The sequence below is a fragment of the Macrotis lagotis genome, chromosome 6, assembly GCF_037893015.1.
Source record: "Macrotis lagotis isolate mMagLag1 chromosome 6, bilby.v1.9.chrom.fasta, whole genome shotgun sequence".
Classification (NCBI taxonomy): domain Eukaryota; kingdom Metazoa; phylum Chordata; class Mammalia; order Peramelemorphia; family Peramelidae; genus Macrotis; species Macrotis lagotis.
Genome location: NC_133663.1, coordinates 128,256,827 through 128,280,919, shown reverse-complemented (window position 1 = coordinate 128,280,919; position 24,093 = coordinate 128,256,827). Strand labels below are relative to the sequence as shown.

Below are 24,093 nucleotides of genomic sequence, written 5' to 3'. Positions count from 1 at the left end.
CCTTTTTTTTTACATGGCAAATGGGATGAGCCAACCTATACAAGACCTCTGTTATTTGGGTCATGGGATTTAGTGGATACTGACTTGATTCTCTTTCACTGGCTTTCCTGTCTTTTGAGCTCTCTCAAAACAATTCTCTAATTGTCTGTGTATTAAAAACAAACTTGACATGGGGATAGGAGGTAGGGTATGTAATGAGTCTTCTATCTGAGGAATTGGCTTTTTTTTAGTGAAGTTTTTGGATCTTCTTGGAGGGGTTTGGTTACAATGTATTGATGACATTATTTAAAATCTTAAATAAATTAATGATACAACTTAACTTTGCCTTTGTACATGTTTATAATCAGTGCAATCCATATTTGACATTTGTAGGCCAAAAAAATGATGAGTCAACTTTATTTGCATGGTGAATGTAACTCATTTCCTAGATTATAGTACCAGTTTTAAACTAGAGGGATTTTTTTTCCCTTTTGGTGAATATATTTTCGAGATTCTAAGATGTAACTGTATTCAAAATAGAAGGGGGGGGGCAGCTAGGTGTCACAGTGCAGAGAGTACCAGCTCTGGAGTCAGGAGGACCTGAGTTCAAATGTGACCTCAGACACTCAATAATTATCTAGCTGTGTGACCTTGGGCAAGTCACTTAACTCCATTGCCTTGTACAACAAAACAAAATAGTAGACAAAGCCTATTAAAAGGATTTTTTTTCAAATTATGGATGAACTAATCATTGCTTTGATGAGAAATCTGATCGCTGTAATAAGAACTCTTATTGAAGTTACTAGGAGAAAGATTTTGACTCAATATTAGGGAAAATTTCCAAACAATTTGAGTTGCTGAAAAGTGAAAAAGGTTGTTGTGGTGGTGAGTAGGGCCAAGGAGGAAAGAAAATTTAACCTTACTGGAAGTCTTCAAGCAAAGGTTGGTTAATACCTTGTTGGAGGTGTTTTAGTTGAGAAGTGGATGATCTATATTCCTTCCAAACTTGTGATTGTCTGATTCTAATAGTATCTTGATAGTGAACTTTTACAGTTTGCACTATTCAGACTTTTATTAAGCTTTTACTGTTTCAGGTACTATGCTTTTTATATAGATGAAGATGTATATGAGAATACAAGGACACAAATGAAAATGGTGCCTACCTTTAAGGAGCATAATATACACAAACACATTCAAAGTGTTTAGTAAGGTAACTTGTGATGTGAGGCCTCCTGCACAGACTCTGGGCTTGCACAGATGGAAATCAATCTTTGGAGCCTGACCACAAGAGGATTAATTTCTGCTTTAAATAATTACTTTCACCTTGAGGTTTTATTCTGAGATAAAGCCCTCCAAATAATTTTAGGTATAGTTTGGATTTGGTGTTCTCCAAATTTGGAGTAGCAGGTTCTTGAAATCCCATACAAGCCTTCAATATACCACATGCATATTAGTTAATTTTATGGTCCTTATTTTTATCTCCTAGAAAATGCATCGGATATCAAGGACTCACAAGAGCTCATGAACAGATACCGAGATGTGGGAAGCATGCTAATAGAATTCTTTAGACTCCCCTCAGAAGATACACAGACATTTTGTTGGGAGCTAATAAACAAGTAAAATCTCCCTTTACATTTGACATGCACTGTCTGGGCATCTCAAGGAAGTAATGGGATAGGTGGACAAGGTCCATCTCTTCTGGCCCCTCCCTTCTGGCTTCTCCTCCCCCAGCCTCAGGGGCCCTGAAGGCAGGCCTCTTCTTTCTTCAGGTAGCATGCTGTTGAGATTGTTTTGTGTTCATAGGGCCTAGGTTTGGATCTGAAGGGATCTTCACTGAAGACAACCCTATCAGTTTATAGATAGAAAAATAATGAGACTTAGGCAAGTTAAATAACATGACCAAAGTTCAGAATAAGTCACCCAGAAATAGGGTTGGAACTCAGATTTTCTATTTCTTCATCTAGAACTTTCTGACCACATCATTGTTGTCTCTCTTTATTTCCAGTCTCCAGTCTTTCTCACTCTCCAAATGACTTAAGCTGAATATTCACCTGGGCAGGCCTTGTTTTTAGTAGAGCATGCAGATTTGTTCATGGGATTTTTTTTTGTTTCAAATGTGATCTTCAGATAATATTGGTTTGAATTCTGATCTTTGAGGGTAGGAATCTGGCATGTGAACTTTTATTTACTTTCATACTGGAATGAAGTAACTCACACTTCATTTGAAACCTATTAAACTAGTTTTGGAAGTGAGTTGTTCATTTAAAAATCTTCTGGGGGTGGGGTGGCTAGGTGGACCAGTGGATAGAGCACTGGAGTCAGGAGTATCTGGGTTCAAATCCGGCCTCAGACACTTAATAATTACCTAGCTGTGTGGCCTTGGGCAAGCCACTTAACCCCACTGGCCTTGCAAAAATCTTTTAAAAAAAAAGAATAAAAATCTTCTAGGTATGTAGTTGGCTTAGAATGAATTTGGACTGGTCATTGGTAGTTTTGTTTCTGTTGCTTTTTCCTTTTTTATATATCAAGGTCCACTGTTTTTAAAGATCTGATTATGTTATTAATTTTAAGAGAAAGGTGTTAATTTTTGTGTTACTTTTTCCAGATACTATCTGTAGTAGTATAATGAAAAAATATTGGTAGAAGTATAAACAATGAAAATATTTTATTAAAAACATTTTTTAATATCTAGCTAAAGTTATTTTAAACTTTTAAGAACCAACCGCTAAGAGAAAATTATACTTTTTTTAAGGTTTTTTGCAAGGCAAATGGGGTTAAGTGACTTGCCCAAGGCCACACAGCTAGGTAATTATCAAGTGTCTGGGACTGGATTTGAACCCAGGTACTCCTGACTCCAGGGCCAGTGCTTTATCCACTGTGCTACCTAGCCACCCTGAAAATTATACTTTTTAATCTCTACAAGTCTTTATAAACTTTAAATTTTTAAGAAGAAGCTCTTAAAATAATGCTACTGTATTTCTTTCATGAAAGTGGATGATGATGGGGCCTGAAGAATATTGTTTAATAGCTCTAGTTTCCATACATTTTTTCCCCTGAACCATTACTTAAATTACTTCAAATTTAATATTTTACTTTATGTGATCTTGGTAAATTAGAAATGGGACTGCAAAAATTTAGTTGGTTAGTTTAATTTTGGGTCTTTTTTCTTATGTAGGTTTATAGCCTTACTGAAGGAATTTAAATAAAGGATTGTTGAATAAATGCATGAATAAGTGAATGAATTTTATTGGTAATTATTATGCTGCTTCTTGGAAAGTTTCTTGCTGGAGGCTGTAGTTAGGGAATGTCCATATCATGTGAGCCTCCTTGACATATAAATAGAAATAGAAATATGCTTACCTAAGGAATATTATTTGGTGGATTACTCAAGCAGTGTTTTAGTCCTCTCTTATTTTCTTAGTATTATGAGGTTGTTTTTTTTAAGTTAAAATTAAATTCTTTTTTTTAAATTAAATTCTTAATGTTTTCATATTTTTTTTATGGTATGGAACACTGACTGCCAGTTTCTTCAGTAAAATCCATATTAAGGAATTCAATTTTGAAAATAAATATGAGTTCTTTATTCTTGGCTATGTCAGTTATTAATATAAACAGATTTTAGTTATGAACCCAATTAAAGAGAGTCAAAATATCTTTACTTCAATTTCTTCCCCCTCTCCACTCACTTTCTAAGAAATATCTACTTACTAAAGTAGCCTACTTTGAAATACATGGATCATAGATCAGTAAAGGTAATTCATACCACTGCATTTTATAACATGATGAATAATTCTGTAAATCATTCATGTGCAAATCTGGCTCTTGTTTTTGCATATATCTTTTTGACTTCAGATTTACCTTATGTGTATATTTTGCTTTAGATAATTTAAGAGACAGTTTTTCACAATGACTTTAGTTTACTTCAGTCAGTGAATCAGTAATCATTTATTAAGGGCCTACAATGTTATAGGCACTGGAGATACAAAAGCAGGCAAAAGATAACTGTTGCCCTCAAGGAGTTCATGGGGGGCAGGGGGAGACAGTATACAAACAGATACAATCTATATACAGAAATAACCACCAGAAGAAAGGACTGATATTGAAGATGAGTTTTAGAAACCCAAAGATTTAAGCTTTCTTTAGTATGCATACCTCTTCCACTATTCTAGAGTTTAAGTATATATTAGTAGATGGAAATTGCCAATGTGTACATGAAAATTTTTTTGGCTTGGTGTTATTGTTTGTCCCGTCCCTTAAGATGTAGTTTGGGTAATATCTTATGCATAAAACCTTTTCTGTTTCTTTATTTTTTTGTTTTTTTGGGGGGGGATTTTTTTTTTTTATTTGAATGCTTTCAATCAGCAGCTCTGTAGGAAGAACGTGGCAGATATGTAATGGAGAAAGAGAATGAGAGAGAAAAAGAGACAGGTAGAGACAGAGAGAGAGGTGAACTTGCCTTAAGAGCCAACAGGTAGTAGGAGCCATTCTATCTAGTGTGATGGGAAAGAGGAAGCCACAGTGAACCTTGACATAGAAGAGAGGAACCTGCTTATGAAATATGAGGAGGGAACATTCCCCTAGCCTAAAGGTTCTTAATCTTGTATTCACGAACTCCTCAGGTGTCAGTGGACATATTTCAGGGGGTCTGTGAATTTGACAGGGAAGAAATTGAATGTTTATTTCAACATAATTGGCTTACTTTGTAATCTTAAAAGACTAGACTACCAAAGGGAACTATGATTGTAGACATTTTTTTCCAAAACCTTTACAAAGAAGCTTAGGAACCTCTGTACCTAGCTCTGGAGAGATTTCTAATGTGTATAATATTTATTAATAACAAGGCAAACTTGTCTAAATGTGTGATGTTTTTAAAGCTGCAAACATATCTGACCTGTTTTCCCTTACAAATTTCTTGGAAATTAATTTCCTAGAAAGGTAGTGTGCACAGTTTGTTGGGGACAAGAAGATTGCCAAAACTGTGGAAGACAATGAATATGTTGTTGACAAAATGAACCAATGCAGAATGAAATGAGCAAGATTGGGAGAATGAGTTATACTAAAGCACCAACATTGTAAAAATGAATAACTTTGAAAGCAATCTCTGATAAGTGGAATGACCAACCATCATTAGAGAGTACTGATGATGATGAATATTATTCACTTCTTGTAGAGGTACTGAACTAAATATTAGGTTGAGACACATTTTTGGACAAGGCCAGTGTAGGAATTTGTTTTGCTTGGCTATACACATTTTTTCAAAAATCAAGGTTTTTTTTAGTATGTTTTTCGGTATTGAGGGAGTTGAGGAGCCAAAATAAGTGCTTATTGATTTAAAAAATTAATAAAATACTTTTTTAATTAAAGGGAAGCAGCAAGAAGGGCAGCACAAGACTTTCAGGAAGGTCAGATGTAGGAAGAAAGGTTATGAAGGTCAGGTGGAGTAACTGAAAGCTGAGGATTGTTTCAGGAAGGAGAGTTGTAGATGGTAGTGATATAGGGAACCCTGTGACTCTTGGGAATAGTAATAGGCATTAGAAATTAAAGGAGAGAAACTGCATTGTTGAGACTTAAGGACCTGGGAAGAGAGCACTATTGAGACCTCACACTAGCAATCCTGCTGCAGATTTCCCTTTTGAAGACCTGTTTATTTCATTCTCTGTTTATGGTTTTTGGAGTCTTCCTGTGCATCAATGGCATCCTGTGAACTCCATCCATAATTTAGTTAAACCTCAATTCACCTTTTTAGGACCCTCAAAGAGGCAGTTTTCATCTTCATGGTTACTAAATAATTCTTGGCAAAAACATCCTGGCAACAGTAAGAGAAGGAGCTATTTCCTACGTGGAAACTGCCATTTCCATCTCTGGTTCCACTTCATATCTTCTTCATGTAAGATTGTACAGTATGTAGACTTAAAGTAAGATTGAAGATAGTAAGTGACAAAGACATTCAGATGTAAAGGAGAAGTTCTTTCATATGCAAAGGAAACATTTCATACTTTAATTTAGATGGGAGGGTGTTGAGTTCCCTTTCTGGACTCTCTCCTTCTTCCCCAGGCAAACCTTGGAGGGGCAGGAGACAAGAAAGACAAGTTTTCCCCTATATACCAGGGTCTCCTAGGTCTCCCTTTATTGAACCAAATACTGGTGCTTAAATAGCTCCGAAGTCTCTAATGCACTTAATAAGATAAGGCTCTGGTGCTCAAGGACACCAGGTGAAGATAATTTACAGTGCTCCCATACACAACAGTCCCTAACTGGAGGGGAGGGGGGGAGGTCTGTTGTTTATAATTAGTTAGAAGTACCTGAAACCTTAAACCTGCTTCTGGACCCCCAGACTGCTTTGTTCCCAACTAGAATCTGTGTGGTGTGGTTTAGTTTATCATCTTTTGTAAAGGTCTGGTGCCTTAATGTGAACTGCCACCTTTTTTTTAAAAATTAATATTTTGTTTATTTTCCAACTACATGCAAAAGTAGCTTTCTTTTTTTGTTTTTTTAGGGGTGTTTTTTGCAAGACAAATGGGGTTAAGTGGCTTGCCCAAGGCCACACAGCTAGGTAATTATTAAGTGTCTGAGGTTGGATTTGAACTCGGGTACTCCTGACTCCAGGGCCAGTGCTCTATCCACTGTGCCACCTAGCTGCCCCAAAAGTAGCTTTCAACAATCATTTTTTGGGTAAGGTTTTGGGTTTTACATTTTTTTCTCCTTCCCTCTCTTTTCTCCCCTTTGTCCCTCTGTCAAGAAGCAATCTAGGGTGGCAAGATGGCCCAGTGGATAGAGCACCGGCCCTGGAGTCAGGAGTACCTGAGTTCAAATTCAGCCTCAGACACTTAATAATTACCTAGTTGTCTTGGGCAAGCCCTTGACCCCATTTGCCTTGCAAAAACCTTAAAAAAAAGAAGCAATCTAATATAGGCTAAACTTGTATAATCATGCTAAACATAGATCCATATTAATCATGTTATGAAAGAAGAATCAAAGAGAAATGGAAAAAAAAATTAGAGAGAAAAAGAAAGATAATACCCAAGACAACTTTTAAAAATTGAAGATAGTAAGCTTTGGTCTGTGTTTAAACTCCACAGTTCCTTCTCTGGATATGGATGGTATTTTCCATCACAATTCTTTTAGGATTGTCTTTCATTATTGTGCTGCTAAAATGAACAAGTCCATCGTTACTTCTTGTTCCTATAGGTTTTGTATAATGTTCTTCTGATTCTGGTCACTTCACTCAGCATTAATTGATGAATTCTTTACAGGCTTTTCTGAAGATCCATCTCATAATTTTTTATAGAAAAATAGTGTTCCATCACATACATATACCACAGTTGGTTCAGTCATTTCCCAATTGATGAATATTCCCTTAATTTCCAATTCTTTGTCTCAATGAAAAGAGTTGCTTTGAATGTTTTTGTAGAAATGGGTTTTTTTTACCCTTTTTCATGATCTCTTTGTGTGGTATTGCTGGATCAAAGGGGATGTACATTTTTATTGTCCTTTGGACATAGTTCTAAATTGTTCTCCAGTAATGTTGGATTAGCTTACAACTCTACAACAATGCATTAGTATTACAGTTATCCTGTATGCCCTCCAATATTGATCATTTTCCTTTTTAGTCATATTAGTCAGTCTAAGAGGTGTGAAATGGTGCATCAGAGTTCTTTTAATTTTCACTTCTTTAAGGGCATTTTTCCATATAACTATAGATGATCTGCTACTTCTGAAGAAAGGAAGTCTGCTGAGCAGTTGGTAGCCGTGATACACCTCAGCACCAAGACTTGAGAGTGTCAAAAATAGAATCTTCTGCTAATCCTAGATCCTTTTTGAATCCTTGCTCTTTGATGGAGAGAACTGTAATACTTCAATTGCAGAGAGTATTACCAATAATCTCTTAATTTCCACATCCAATTTTTAATCCTCATTCTTTACTTCTCTGTAGCCTTTGATACTGTTAATCCCCTTCTCAACATTCTCTTCTCTCTAGATTATTGATAAACACCTTTCTCTACTAGCTCTTCTCCTACCTATCTAATCATTCCTGAGTTTCATCCAGGTTATGCCCCCTATGTCTGGTTTCGATTTCTCTCTCTCTGTCTCTCTCTCTCTCCCCCTCCCTCCCTCCCTCCCTCCCTGATCTCATCCACTCCCATGGATTTAATTATCATTTCTTTGATTCTCAAATCTACCCAGCCTGCCCTAAACACTCTGCTGATCTCCATTGTCACATCTTCAGCTGTCTCTCAGACCTCTTGAATTGGATGTTTTATAAACATCTTAAACTCCAAAATGAAACTCATTATCCTTCCCCCAAGCCCTCTACCCCATCCTAACTTCCCCTTTTTTGAGGGGAAACATCTTCCCATTCTCTCTGACTTGCAACTTAGATGTAATCCTGTATTCCTCTTTTATTTCCACTCAGAACCCTTCTCATATCTAATTTGTTTCTAATGCCTGTGGTTTTCACCTTTGCAATGTCTCTTGAATATGTTTCCTCCTTTCTTCTAACACTGCAGACCCTCTTCACTCATGCTTGGATTATTGCAGTGGCTTGCTGGTGGGTCTGCCTACTTTAGTTACCCACTCAAGTCTACCATTTATTCAATTGCCAAAGTGATTTTCCGAATGTTCAAGTTGGACCATGTTAGCCCTTCTCTCCCCAGCTCAATAAACTGCAGTGGCTCCTTATCAGCTCCTGGATCAATAAAACTCTTCTGTTTGGCATTCAAAACCCTTTGCAACCTACTCCCTTGCCCTACCTCCTTTCTCAGTTTTCTTACCCCTCAGTTACACCTTACCCTTGATCCAGTGACACTGGCATCCTTTCAGTTCAACAAACAAGATGCTCCAGGCTTTTTCCCTAACTGTTTCTCTTGCTGGAAACTCTTGCCTCATCTTATCTCCTGGCCTCCATAACTTCATACAATTCCCAACCAAAATTCAGACTTCTTTGGAAGACAGTTCCATCCCTTCTCATTCTAGTGCCTTCCCTCTTTTAATTCCTCTTTAATGATTTTTAATATAGCTTGTTTGTTCAGATTTATTTGCTCCTTGTCTCCCCTGCTAGATTGTGAGGTACTTGAGGGCCCCAACTGTCTTACAAAAACTTTATATCTCTAGTGCTTAGCAGTCTGTTATATAGTAGGTGCTTAATAAATATTTTTTGATTGTGCTTGCACCCTGCTGAGGGTTGTATTGGCAGAAAGTGCTTTGAAGAGAAAAGCCAGCTCCACATTTGGGTTAAAGCAGCTGAAGGGCTCATCTGAGAAAAAAAAGACATCAAGGTCCTTCTGTGGATTGCCTTCCTTGGCCATGATGGGTGATGCCTATGCTGGTTCCTCCCTTATGTGTTCTTTAAAACTGTACCCGTTCTCTCCCTAACTTCTCCCATCACAACTCTGGGTGTATTTATGGCAGTGTGCATCCCAGGTTTGGGGGGAAATGATCTGTAACTATTATCCTTTCTATGCCATCAAAATCAATACTTTTGCTAAAAAAACCTTGAGTTTGTTGACTGAGTATTAAGAGGAGGCATGCTGCTAAGCTATAGTGTTATAAGACTAGCTACCCAAAGAGTTACTTTTGGAACCTCGAGAATGTTAGTACCCAGCCTTCTGGGGTACCAAGTTGTTAGTGACAGTGTACATTTCCTATTTATTTCTCAGAGAGTATGCTTCACTTTTGTGTCTGCTCCCTCCAGCAGTCATATTCTCCTTTATGTCTACTCTTTTTTTTTTTTTTTTTTTGGTGGGAGGCATTTCTTTACTGAGGAAAGAAGATTTAGGTTCAAATTCTGACTGCAAACTTCTGGATCACAATTTCTCTTTTTTCTTTTTTTCTTTTTTGCAAGGCAAAATGGGGTTAAGTGACTTGCCCAAGATCCCACAGCTAGGTGATTTTTAAGTGGGTGGGATCAGATTTGAACTCAGGTAGTCCTGACTTCAGATCCGATGCTCTATCTACTTCATCACCTAGCTGCCCCCTGGATCCCAGTTTTTCTTAACTGTAAAATGAGAAAGGTGAATTAGGTGACCTCAAAGGAACTTTTTGTCTCTAAATCCATTTTTTATAGTTGTTACTGTGGTTAAATTCATACATACATGAATACTAGAATATTTCCATCAAGAAGTATCTAATTGAAAAAATAATCTTGTCTGATTTTTTTTAAGTTAAAAGTTCCTTTTTTATTATACCAAATTCAAGAATACTTTTCTGGACATTTGTAGTTTTTCCAGGAACTATTTTGTTATGACCATGTCATCTGTTTATAAACATAAAACATACTTTATAGAAAAAGATTCTGTACCTTATACAATACCAAGTATACCCCAGGCGATTTTCCTAGTTTTAGTGTGTATGCTATTAGACTGCCAAACTTTAAATTAATTCAGGTTATTTTTGATAGTAAAAATATATAAATAACTCATACTTTCACAAAAGAATGAAATTGTAATTTATTAAGCAAGAATAGTTTTTATTCTTGTTACTCTTGTTGAGAAAAAAATTACATCATAAAGATTCAGCATTTCAAATAAATAGCAATGATAAAGATTATTCAAAGGTATACTGTTTACATCCTTGGTCCCAGCAACCACTTCATTTAATTTATAGTTAGAGTTAGGTTTATATACGTATTCTAAAGTTTTCTGTCTTTTTGGTACTATTACCCGACTATTCTCTATACTTGATATTATCAGGTAATAGAACAAAATTTGATGAACCAAAAAAAAATCCCCAAAACTTTTCTTCAATACTTTGAATGTTGACTAGCTTTATAGTAGCAGTACTTATGTTTATGAATAAAGATAATCTATGTATACACTGTAAATTTTATTTTCTATCGTGAGCCAACTTTTCTTATTTCAGTTTGAGATCTGTCATCCAAATCAACAGTATGACATATATCTAATTTACAGTTCAATTAAGACTATTTTATACTAGTCAAAGTACAGTCTTTTAATCAATTTTTAATAGAAAAAATAATTGTTGGGGCACTTCATCTAGTTTTTTTTAAATAAATACAGTATTTTTCAAAAAGTGTAAGTTATTTTGCTTGGATCATCTTCAACAATGACAACAAAAGATGTCCTGTTGTCTTTATAACTTGAAAGAAAATTAATTTGTGGAGATTTCTTCCTGAAGATACTTCATTATGACATCACATATTTAAGAAGTTTTCTCTATTCAGCTTAGAAAGTGTTTTTCCCAAGAAATTGAACTTTTCTGTGAAATACACTTGATCAAATGGGTGAATTTGATTCATGAAATGGATTTATTGCAAACTTTATATGTAAATTCTAGACATCACTAAAGAAGTTCTTTATGCTATGCCTTAACAAAAATAGAAATAACCAACTTACTGAATTTGCCTGTAGTTTTCAGGTACATGCTGTTAGACAACCACATATTTATCATCCACTTGGTCAAGGGCTGCATGAGATATGAAGTGACTCAGATGATCCTTAGATTCTTCTTTTCCAGCTAGTAAAAATTCCTTTTCAAAAACTGGATTATCACGATGGCCAACAATTAGAAAGTAGAAGTTTCCAGACATTTTCTCCAGCATATGGGTCCTTGTGAGCAGGACTCAGCATCTGTACCTGACACATTGACTACCTCCGTCCTTAGACTAGCAGACTCCAACCTGTTTGAATTCTTTAATTAAAAATCTCTTGATGATAGTCAATGAGCATTTGCTTAAGTATCTTGTATGTGCTGGGAACCAGCCTAGGACCTGGGGATAAAAAAAAAAAAGCAAAACTAATCCTTATTCTCACTGATAGGTCATTTTGCATAATCAAGCGGATTTTCAACTTCTTGGAAGAGGAAGTCCAAGCATGGAAGAGGGGTGGACTTAGGGACAATAAGACATTCTGCTGATAAATAAAATTCTGCTTGTTGTCCATTAAATCTTTTGTTGTTAGCTAAGAAAAAAGAACTTTGCCAATCTGTTTGAAAAGGGAACTTTGCATTCTGCAAATTTACTAATCACTATGTGCCAATAAATAATATCTGCAAAATTTATATTTCAAAGATAGGGATCTGGAACTTAATTGCCTCTGATAATTTTTCTGTAATAGAAATTATGTTAAATTTTAGTTGGCACTTCATATTTTAATCGATAGATCTAAAATCAGGAAGATATCTTCCCAAATTCAAATCTGGCCTCAGACATTTACTTGCTGTGTGACTCTGGACCAAAGTCACTTAACCATATTTGTTTCAATTCCTTATCTGTAAAATGAACTAAAAAAGAAAATGGCAAACCATTCCAGTATCTTTTCCAAGAAAACCCCAAATGGGGTCACAAAAGTCAGGCACAACTGAAACAACTGAACAACAAATTTTTATTTTGATACGTGGAAGAGTATGTCTTTATGCTTTAAAGCTGTTAACTGTTAGCAAAGTTAGAAAATCATTAATTTATACAATGTATAAATTGCATGCAATTTAATGTAATCAAGATAAAAGACATTCACTAAGGTTTAGAACACTGCCGCCTATGTTGAAAGTTCCATGAAATTTCTCCTACCTTAGTTTCATGGTTCTTTGACCAGGCATAAAAACCAGAGATTTTGGTCCTGTATTCAAGAGTCAGTCTCTATATTTTGCATTTCTGCATGCCAAATCCAATCTTATAGTGCCTTGGTTTTCATAGAAAATAACATTTTAAAAGTAGGGAAGTTTCTTGCTTTGACTATTTCTGATAAGTTCTTCAAAGAAGTCCTTCCTTTTATAAATATTACAACTTACACTTTATAGAATAAAAACTAGAAGCAATTGCACATGGGACTAGGGCTAAGGAAAGAAGTTGGAGTGATGTAATATTGTAAATATCAACACAACAGGAAACCAGCCCCTCTAGTCTTTTATTTTGTACAATGGGTTCTTTTTTTTAATAACTGTGGATCATAGTACAGTATTTCATTTTTCTCCCTCCTCTGGGTTTACAATTAGATATATTTTGCACTGCTGTGGGCTAGCCCACAGTCTTGGAACAGTAAATGTACTCTTACCTGTTTGTCTTAGGTAACCATAAGGTTTCTTTGTATTGTTATTCTCAAAAAGAACTAATTTTCTCTTATTCTTAAAACTTTCATCTATACCTGCACTGTACAGAATAAATGAATCAACATGGACCCTGTGCTTATTATCTTCAATTATCACTATCATAATAAAATATTTATTATTCTCAACTGGGCAACACTATCTTAGGTACTAATGGTAATACTAATGGTAAGCAGATAGAGAACTGGCCTTGGATTTAAGAGGAGAGGAGTTTGAATTCAGACTCAGACACTTGCCATTTATTAGCTGTGTGACTTTGGGCAAGTCACATAACCCTGATTGCCCTGATCCAGGGTCATCTCCAGTCCAGATTCATGTCTGGCCACCAGACCCAGATGACTCTGAAGGAAAAAGTGAGACTGATGAATCAGTACAGCTCCTCTCATTAAAATCTAATTCATGTGCTTGTCACGGCATCTCTTCCCTGATGTTGATGTCCTTCAAAATGAAGGACAAACATTAATTCTTAAGGGGACTTAGTAACAGAGAGAGTTACATTAGGCAGTTCCTAAAAATGACACATGGGCCTATTTCAGTTGACTTTCTTTGCCTTTTTTTTGTTTGTTTGTTTGTTTTGCAAGGCAATGGGGTTAGGTGATTTGCCCAAGGTCACACATATAGGTAATTAAGTGTCTGAGGTTGGATTTGAACTCTGGTCCTCCTGACTCCAGGGCTGGTGCTCTTTCCACTGCACCACCTAGCTGCCCCCCCTTTCTTTGCCTTCTGAATCTGGACAAGTCCATTTGAGGTTATGACCTGAGTGAGTAACAAAGGCAACCAAATATTATTAAGTAGCCAGAGTTTAGTACTGGTTGATGATGGATGATAAGACTAATAAGATTTTATTGAGTTCAGTTTTGAAAAAAAAACAGCTTATTCTTGGAATTGAACAATTACTACTCTTACTTCAAAAATATATATGTTTATTTATATGTATATATATATGTGTATATATATATATATATTAAAAATTTGCGATAAGAGTTGTTGATAATTATTTCCAGTGGCTACCCTAGGTAAGACTGAGGGATAGAGCATAGTAGTCTCCAGTTCACAAAGATCAAGTTCCTATGTTAATAAACTAACAGAAATATTAAAAGCCATTTTACTGCACTTTAAAAAAAACTTTCTGGAAAGGATTCACAGTGATATGGTCTTTTAAAGCCCAGGGTCTACAGATATAAAAAGCAATAATTTCTCAGGGTAGTTCACAAACTAATTAGCCCTCCTTATTGTTTTACCTGTTGCTGAGATCTTTCCATAAGCCAGGTGGACTTTCTCACCATGGATCTCAATGCCCCTTTTTTACTTTGATAAGGACAGGAATGCTATTCCTATTGAAAATTGTGTTTTGGATTTGTACTTTGCTGCTTTGTTTTCCTTATATTTGACAGTTATTTTTAATTTGTTCTCTGCCAGTCAGACCCTTGTGTTAATGACATAGCCACAACTGGCATTGTATTGTTTAAGGTAGGAAATAAGTAACTCATGGGAAAAGCTAAATATGGCACTAGCAGTTTCATATATTTACTTAGTTGCAGAGATACTAAGCTTTTTTTTCCTTGGTTCCCCCAAATGGAAAATGTGCTTCTAAATCACTTAAAGGGACAAGAGGCAGGAGGTAATCTGAATATTATTTATTAGAGTTTATTTTTGTAAGCATTGGATGTGAGCCAGTAAAAAAATTGCCCAATTTACCTAAGAAATACCCAGGGTAACCAGTTATTGCACACATATGACCGAATGGATAGTTTCCTTGGAAATCTCGTTGGCCATTATTTTCCTTCCTAGAGCAAACTTGTAAAATCTTGATATCTAATCTGGGTTGCCACATACACGGAAGCTCAAATGAGGCTTGAAGTGTTTGACCTTGAAAGTGAGACTGATTCTCTGGACAGCTGTAACTTTTTGCATGGCAATTTATATTTATAATTTTTTTTTCAAAAATTCTATCTCCAGAAAAATATAAATATATATGTATACACACAAATGCATACTTATATGTCACATGTAACATAAACTATAGCATTTAACAATTTACTGGAGTCACTTTAATCTCTGCAGAAAATCAGGAAAACATAGACTTTGGGTTGAAATTCCAAGTACTTTTTGAATGTCCTCTTTGTCACTTTATGTCTAAATTATATAGTCATTATAAAAATGCATTGTAAATTGTAAAGAATTATATAAATATGGATTGTTGTTATTGTTGTTGTTGAGACACTGTCTCAGGAGCCTGAAGTCAGGAAGACCTGACTTGGCATGTGGCCTCAGATGCCAGCTGGGTGGTCCTGGTCTCAACCTCTGTTTGCCACAATTTCCTCAAGTGTAAAATGGGAATAACAATAATGGTACTTAATTAGTAAGCATTTATTAAACTTCTTCTCTGGGTCAGGCATTAATTTAAGTAATCGGGATATAAAAGAGATAAACAACCCTCAAGGAGCTCACAATCTAATGAAGGAGACAAGCAAACAAATATGTTCAAAAAGCTAGCTGTAGAATAAATAGGAAACAGCCAACAGAGGAAAGGTACTAGAATTTAAGAGGGATTGGAAAAGGCTTCTTGTAGAAGATGGGGTTTTATTTGGGACTTGAAGGACAAAGCCCAGAAAGCCAGTAGGTAGAGATGAGAAGGGGAGAGCATTTTATGGCATAGTCAGAGAAAATACCCTGGAGCTCAGTGTCACTGGATTGAAGAGAACATGTAGGTCTGAGAAGACTGGAAAGGGAAGGCCAAACAGGATTTTCTGTTTGATCTTAGGGAACATAGGGAGCCACAGGAGTTTATTGAGTAAGAAGGTGATACAATTATACCTGCATATATATACCTACATTTTAGGAAAAATCACTTTGGTAACTGCATTCAGTTATGCCCTAGAGGGGTAGCAGTGATAGAGTAGGGAAGGAGGCGATTAGAGACAGATTGCAAGGGTGAAAACCGCAGGTCTTGACAATACATTGGATATGGGGGGAGGGGTAGATAATGAGAAGTCCAGGGTCCAGGTCCTGCAGAAGTCCTGGGACCTTGCAGGATGGTATGCCTTTAACAGTAATGTGGAAGTTTAGAGGGAAGGAAAGATAATGAATTCATTTTGGAAATAATGAAGTTTATGATGTCTGCTGTACATCTATTTCAAGAAATTGGTCTCAGTCAAGAGATTTGGGTAGAATAGGTAGATTTGAGCATCTTCAACATAGAGAAGTTGATTAAATCCATAGGGGTTGATGAGATCCACATTTGTAAAATGTGTAGCATAGTACTCAGCACAAAATAGGAGCTAAATAAACATTTGTTCTCTTTCCCCAGAAACTTAAAAACAAAATGAAAATAACTTATTAGTGGGATTCACTGGTATAATATTCTTCCACTTCCCTTATAAAAAATTGGAAAAATCATTTCTATATCCTTTCTCTTGGAACTGTTGTGAGGAAACGTTTTTTAGAATGATAAATTTAGAAATGAAAGTAACCCTAATGGCTATTTATATGCTTTCTTTTCTAAAGAAGAAACTGTGGTGCTTAGAGACTGAGTGACTTGCCCTAGGACACCAGATATTAAGTGCTAGAACCAGAATTCAAAATGCGGTTTTCTGAGTCCCAAGTTACATTCCATTCTTACTGTACCACAAGGTTTATATAACTTAAGGAGAAAGTGGTACAGTATATACAATATATAAATCTTAGTTGTCATTATTATTGTTGTTGTTATCCTAAATCCACCCTGAGTTCAAATCATCTCTTTAAAAAGTAACCATGTCATTGTCTCAAAATATTTATTCACCAAGTAATTATTAAAACTCGAGTATCTCTCTGGTAAATATACTAAAAATAAAATAAACTAAAGAAGACAGAACACATTTTCCAACTGACTTATTTTAAAAAATAAACAAAAGTTGCCACACCAGTATCTTTGTCAAGAAAATCCCAAATGAAGTCACTGAGATTCAGACATGATTGAAAATGATGGAACAGTGGGGTGGCTAGGTGGCACAGTGAATAGAGCACCGGCCTTGAAGTCAGGAGTACCTGGGTTCAAATTCAACCTCAGACACTTAATAATTACCTAGCTGTGTGGCCTTGGGCAAGCCACTTAAACCCATTGCCTTGAAAAAAAATCCAAAAAAAAAAAAAGAAAATGATGGAACCACAACTTTTGCTTTAATGGTATTCTGAATATATGGTTCCTGTAAATTGATTTCAGAATGTTATCCCCTCTAGCTTTCCTTTTAATCAACATGAAATTTGGTCACAGATATAGGTAAGTAAACAAATATCAAACAATGCATGAATTTTTCTGTGTGTATGTAATCACAGCCAAATGTTCAATGACTAGGTCTTTATGTTTAAAATATATGAAGACCTTTTTGGTCAGATATGTAAAATTTTTTTTGAATCCTTAGTGTGTCACATACTTAATAACTAAATTACCATTTTCCCATTGCCTAAATGTAATCTTTGTTGAAATTTACTTGCAAATTTTGGGCCAGCCATATCTTGCTCAGCCTTAGTACTTGCTCACTTATGGACCAGACACTGGGCTGCTTTTGGTAGTATTATTATTTAAAATATAACTTTCTATAACCAGCAACTCTCTGTGACAATAGGCATCTGATTGTCTTTAGTAATGAAGTTTAAATCTATCATTTCATGGGTCTCAAGATCCACATTTCCTTGTAGTTTTCCTTTGCTAAGGTAGACATCAGTTAAAGGAAGGAACCTCTCAGAAAGAAATGCTTCAGTATAGTTGAAAACACTTTTTCTTTAATATTATAAAAAAAAGAGCAGTAGCTGAGTTCAGTGCTTAATTCATTACAGAACTAGGTTTCATCAGTGTGCATGATAGATAGTCTCATGAATTGCTGTGGCCCCCTCTGCCCCTTTCCTGGCCCCTTCTCCAGGGTATGACTTTGTGATCAGACTACCTGGGATAGCCTAGGCTTTAGCTAGGCCAGTCTGCAGCCTGCAGATACATTCTCTGACATCAGGCCATCCTTGAAGACTTTCCAGTGTGGTAGGATTTGCCAAAGTTTGTGTTCAGCTGGCACAGCTTTCGAGAATGCAGGGTCACCTCTTGCCATGATGAAGCCCTGGTGTGGCACTTTAATGAAAAGGAGACAATGACAAAGTGAAATTATGGGAGAAGTAAATGAGGCAGAAGAGGTCCTGGCTCCAGATTCTCCAGGAGAAGAAGGCTACAAATTAGAAGCATTGCAGAAATTAGTCACTCTAATTCAAGCCTCTCCATCTGCTGTGTCCTGTAGGACTGTATTAGCTTCTCAGGTGCACCCTGTCCAAGGTAGGAGAGTCTCTCAGTTTAGGATAATGTTGCCCAAGACTCACCTTCATTTTTCACCCTTCCCTTTGCTTCTATTCCTCCTGATCTGATGTCTACCCTACTAGATATATAAATGGTAAAAGGAGAAAATTTGACCAGATAACTAGTCCCTAGCACAGTATCTGGCACGTCGTGGCAGCTTAATACATAACTGATCCACAGTATACTAGGCCAGGTTTATAACCTAAGTAGTTGACAGAGACTATCTTTTGTTGCTTTTTGTATTCCCAGGTTTTAGCAGACTGTCTAGCATATAGTAGGTGCTTTATTAATCATTAATTAATTTAATTTAAAATAAAATAATTGAAATTAAAATAAAATTTAATGAAATTAAAAAATAAGATAATAAATTACTAATTAATGATTGATTGATAGCCCCTTATTTTGGCTTCTCTAAAAGGAAAGACATATGACTATGCAGAGTATTTCAAATATCTTTGTGAGGTTTTTTTGGGGGGGTGGTTGCAAGGCAATGGGGTTAAGTGACTTGCCCAAAGTCACACAGCTAGGTAATTATTAAGTCTCTGTGACTCCAGGGCCAGTGCTCTATTCACAGCACCACCTAGCTGTCCCTTTTGTGAGTTTTTTAAACTTAAAACTATACTAAGATAATTTTGGGACAACCAGTATATAAATGTGCAAGATGGATTTATTCTCAATTTTTTGAGAGATTATGATTTAGTTTTACTGGACTACAGAATATGTACTCAATTATATTTGCTGTTTTAAGAAAAGGTGTTACATGTAAATTAAGGTGAATTTTTACATATAAAAGGATTGAGAGTTGAGAAAAATGTAAAACGTGATGTTTCATCATTGAAATAATGTTTTCTTTGACTTGGGACAGGGTGAAAATCATGGGTATAGTCATGAGAATCACAGATTCTAGTTGCTGGAAGGGACCTCAGAGACCCTCCTGTCTAGTCCATACCTGACCAAGGACAAGTGAACTTTTGGCCTGGGACCTCAGGTCTCAGCTGAAGTCCCACCTGCTGCAAAAAGTCCTTTTCCCAGACCTCTGAAAATTTTATGACTTCCTTTTTTTTTTTTTTTTTTGCAAGGCAAGTGGGGTTAAGTGGCTTGCCCAAGGCCACACAACTAGGTAATTATTAAGTGTTTGAGGTTGGATTTGGATCCAGGTACTCCTGACTCCAGGGCCAGTGCTTTATCCACTGCGCCACCTAGCCACCCCGTGATTTCCTTTTAAGATCATTTCTAATTTAGCAGTCTATGCCTATTTTGTTTGGGGCAAGTTGTTTTGTTTGTTTGTTTTGCATGTTGTCTCTTTTATTATATTTTGGGAATTCTTAAGAGATCAGGCCCTGCTCTTGGCCTTTCTTTGTACCTCTCAGAACACGTACTTTGCCTAGTCCCCCACTTATAGTAGAGGCTTAATAAATTCTTGGTGACTTGATTCTACTTGAAAATCTTCATTAAGGGGGAATCCATAGTGAGGAGAAATCCATTAGGGGAAGAGAATAAACATTTAGCTGGGCCAGGGGCAGAGTTCTAGGCCTAGAGTCAGGAGGCTGCCTCTTCCTGAGTTCAAGTCTGACCTCTGATGCTTAACTTCATGTGGGATCCTGGGCAAGTCACCTAATCCTGCTTGCCTCGGTTTCCTCATCTGTAAAATGAGCTGGAGAAGGAAATGGCAAACCACTCCAGTATCTTTTGACAAGAAAACCCCAAATGGGGTCAATGAGGAGTCAGACATGGCTTAATGATAACAAGTCGTGTGCTGGGCTCTATCTCATTTGATCCTCACAACATCCCTGAGACTACCATTACCATTGTCATTGAACAGATTAGGAAACTGAAGCAAACAAATAAAATGTCTTGCCTAGGGTGCCTCAGTGGGGAACTGTCTGAGGGGTTCAGTGCTCTATCCACTGGGCTACATAGCTGTCTGGGTAATCCCTTATCTCCCAAGGCCCCCCATTGCCCTTGTGTCTAACTTTGGTTGTTAGGAAGTTTTCCCTTAACATGAATCCTAAGTTTACCTCTTTGCCACAATGAATTCTTGCTTCTTATTTCACCCACTATAGCCAAATGGATCAAATCTAAGCCTTGTTCCATTTGACAGCCCTTCAGTTACTTCAAGACTTCACCTTACCCTTAGCCTTTCTCTTGATCTGGAAATCCCTTGTTTTCCTGGTCTGAATATATCTTGTTACATCAGCTGATCTGCATTTAGTTCTGTAATTCTGCCTCTAACTGTCCTGGCCTCCTTTTTCTGGATATTGATTTCCTTATTTTTATCTTTCCTAAAAACTGGGGTGTCCACAATAGAACACAACCTTACCTATGCGGCTTGGCTAGGTCAGCGTCAAGTGGAAGCTTATCTCCAGTATCCTAGATCCTATACATTAGCTTATTTTTTTGCCTGCCATGTCATACTCTTGATTCATAATGAACCTGCATTCCAATAAAACACTCAGATCTTTTAGAAAAAGAGGTTTTAATTCATTTTCTGACTCTTAATAGCTATAAATCTCAAGAAGTCTAAACTCCACTGAAACAGTTTCTTTTATGATACTGGGGATAGTAATGGTTGTACTCTCTACCACAAATAGGTTCTTTGAGTAGAGTACTTTGTAAACTAAATTTTTTTTTTTTTTTGGTTCTTGCAAGGCAATGGGGTTAAGTGGCTTGCCCAAGGCCACACAGCTAGGCAATTATTATGTGTCTGAGACTGGATTTGAACTCAGGTACTCCTGACCCAAGGGCTGGTACTCTATCCATTGTGCCACCTAGCCACTCCAACTAAATTGCTTTTAATGTGAGTAAAGGTCAGCATCTGCTTTTTGCAGAGAAACGGTCTAGTTAATAGGAATTATTAAGCATTCTGAGAAAAGAATGATCATGTTTATTGTGGGCAGAGTAACTATTTTCTTGTTCTTTCTAAAAAGTTTTATTTTTAGTAGCAATTTTCCCCACTAAAATAAGAATAATAACATTTTCAGGGCCTGGTTTAGGGAAATAAAGAAGAGTAATTGTATAATTAACCTTTTAGCTTCTTTGAGAGTTTCCATTTCAGTTTAAATACTGCACTGGTAAGCTGTCTTGAGTGTTTTTCAAGGTAATTTCAGTATCCCCGTGTGTTGAATAGAAAACTCAGTGGACCGACTCATTCTTTTCAGTAATGAATATGGCAATTACTAGCTTAATCAAGTTAAGAATTATTTTTATTGGATTCATAATGAATATATGTTGTTTGCAAATGTAAAAATAACACTTTTGCAAATATGTGGCCCAGTGGATAGAGAGCTGGGCCTGAAATCAGGAAGACTCCTTCACCTGAGTTCAAATCTGACCTCAAACACTTAATAACTGTGTGACTCTGGGCAAGTCACTTAATTTTGTTTGCCTCAGGTTCTTCATCTGTAAAATGAGTTGAAGAAAGAAATGGCAAAGTATCTTTGCCAAGAAAACCCCAAATGGGGTTACAAAGAGTCAGCCGTGACTGAAATGACTGATTATCAATAAAATACCTTTTATTTATGAAGCTTTTATGAAGAAAACCTGTATAATTCACTCATCAGTGGAAGTGGCACTAGAGATAAAAATGATAATTAAAATCTGTAAAGACATCTAGGTCATTATTTAGTATTAGCTGGTTCCAACAAGCTTCCTGCAGCTGTCAAAAAATAATTATTCTGAGATTTACCTTCTTTTCTCATCCTTGCCTACCATTTAAGGTGCTGTGAAGCATGTGACTTTGTTCATACTGTTCATACTTGTAGTACCAGTTAAGGGCCTCATCACCTCCTGTCTAAGCTATCACAATAGGCACTCATTAGTTTTCCTGTCTCCAGCTTCTTCCCTTCTCTAATATCTCCTCCATATGGCTGTCAGAATAGCCTTCCTAAAGCATTGATCTCATTGTGGTGCTCTTTTGCTCAAAATCTCTTCAGTGGTTCCCTCTTGCCTCAAAGATAAAATAGAAAAATATTATTTTGTCATTTAGAGCCTTTTATAATTTGATTCCAGACTTCCTTTCTAGATTATTCCATTTTTATATTACTTTTACATGTTTTGTAAGTTTTTCAACATTCAACCAAATGCATATGTGTATTTTTAAGTTACATAATTTCCTTCTACCCTCCCTTCCCACCCTGTTCTCCTCAATGGCAGGTGAAAATTGTACATACACATTTGTGTTTAACATATTTACAGATTAGTCATTTTTGGTATGAGAAATTAGGATTAAGGGGAAGAAAACCATGAGATAGGAAAGAAAAACATAAGAAAATATTTTAAAAAGTGAATGTAAGGGGCTGCTAGGTGGCGTAGTGGATAAAGCACTGGCCCTGGAGTCAGGAGTACCTGGGTTCAAATCCGGTCTCTTAATAATTACCTAGCAGTGTGGCCTTGGACAAGCCACTTAACCCCATTTGCCTTGCAAAAACCTAAAAAAAAAAGTGAATGTAGTCAGATTCTGAATCAGATTCTGAAGGGGTTTTCGTTTATGTTTTGTTTTGTTTTTCTTCCTCTAGTTGGGGATAGCATTGTCCATAACCATTCTCCATAGGCTTGTCCTAGCTCTCTGAACTGCAGAGAGGAGTTGAATCCATCAAGGTTGATCATCTCATAATGCTGTTGTCAAAGTGTACAATGTTCTTTGCTCCCTTCACTCAGTCTCAGTTCCTGTAATTTGTTGCATACTTCTCTAGAATTCGACCATTTATGATTTCTTATAGAACAATATGTACCCCATAAAATTCATATACCATAACTTGTTCAACCATTCTCCAGTTGATGGGTATCCCCCCTCATTTCCAATTCTTTGCCCTGACAAAAAAGAGCAGCTATGAATATTTTGGAACATTGGGAACTTTTCCTATTTAAAATATACTTTCAAAAAGAGAAACAGAGAGACAGGAGAAGGTTCAGGGCAGTTTCAAACAAAATTGAAAGATATAGTTTATTCTGTTCTGCATCTTGACTTTGTAGTTTAAAGAGCATAATAGAAACCCAGAAATACTGGTCTTTCTACTTGTGGACACTGATTGTATACTTATATGAATTGGCTATATTTTTCTGTAGCAAAAGACCCTGTGTGACTTAACTTACTATGCTTGTCTAGATAACAAAATGCAGTCTAATAAGTGTTACCTAAGCATTCAAGGATATTGGGTATTAAAAACTGCTGATGTAAATGAAAATATCCTGAACTTTTCTTGGAGTCCTTCCAGGTTTGAGTCATCCTGTACTCAAAACAAGACCTCAAAAATCTAGATTTAAATTCCTAGGATTAAAAAAAACTACCAGCTTCTAATTAAAACAGGAATAAACTAGCCCTTCATTTTCTAAGTAAAATAATGCACTAAAAGGACATCTTAAGTGATATCAAAGTATTCAAGACCAGGTTGCATTGAATGGATATATCAAAGATGCCTTCCATTCACTCTTTATTAATTAAGCATTTATTATGTGTCTACTACTTTACTAAACATTGGAAATATAAGTCCCAAAGTGAGATAGTCTTAGTTCTAAAGGAGTTCACACTCCAGTTATGATACCCAATACTTATAAGAGAATTCTGCTGTGAGAAAGTCAGGAAATTCTAAAGATTCAGTAGTAGAGCATATGGCAAGGACCAGGTAGCCTTTGTATAGTATGATGAGCAGGTCACTTGGCTGGAGCAGGCCTGGCAGGTCTTGCATTAGTGTGTATGGTAAGACTTGGAAGCCTTTCATATTTTAGTGTTGTATGCC

General features: G+C 36.3%; 1 protein-coding gene and 1 pseudogene across 2 annotated transcripts in view; one reads left to right on the top strand and one right to left on the bottom strand.

The window, feature by feature from the left end:
• Positions 1 to 24,093, top strand: part of TBC1D4 (TBC1 domain family member 4) — a 196,179-nt gene that overhangs the window by 7,201 nt on the left and 164,885 nt on the right. The window lies entirely within an intron of this gene.
• Positions 11,160 to 11,524, bottom strand: LOC141491506 (trafficking protein particle complex subunit 2-like; annotated as a pseudogene).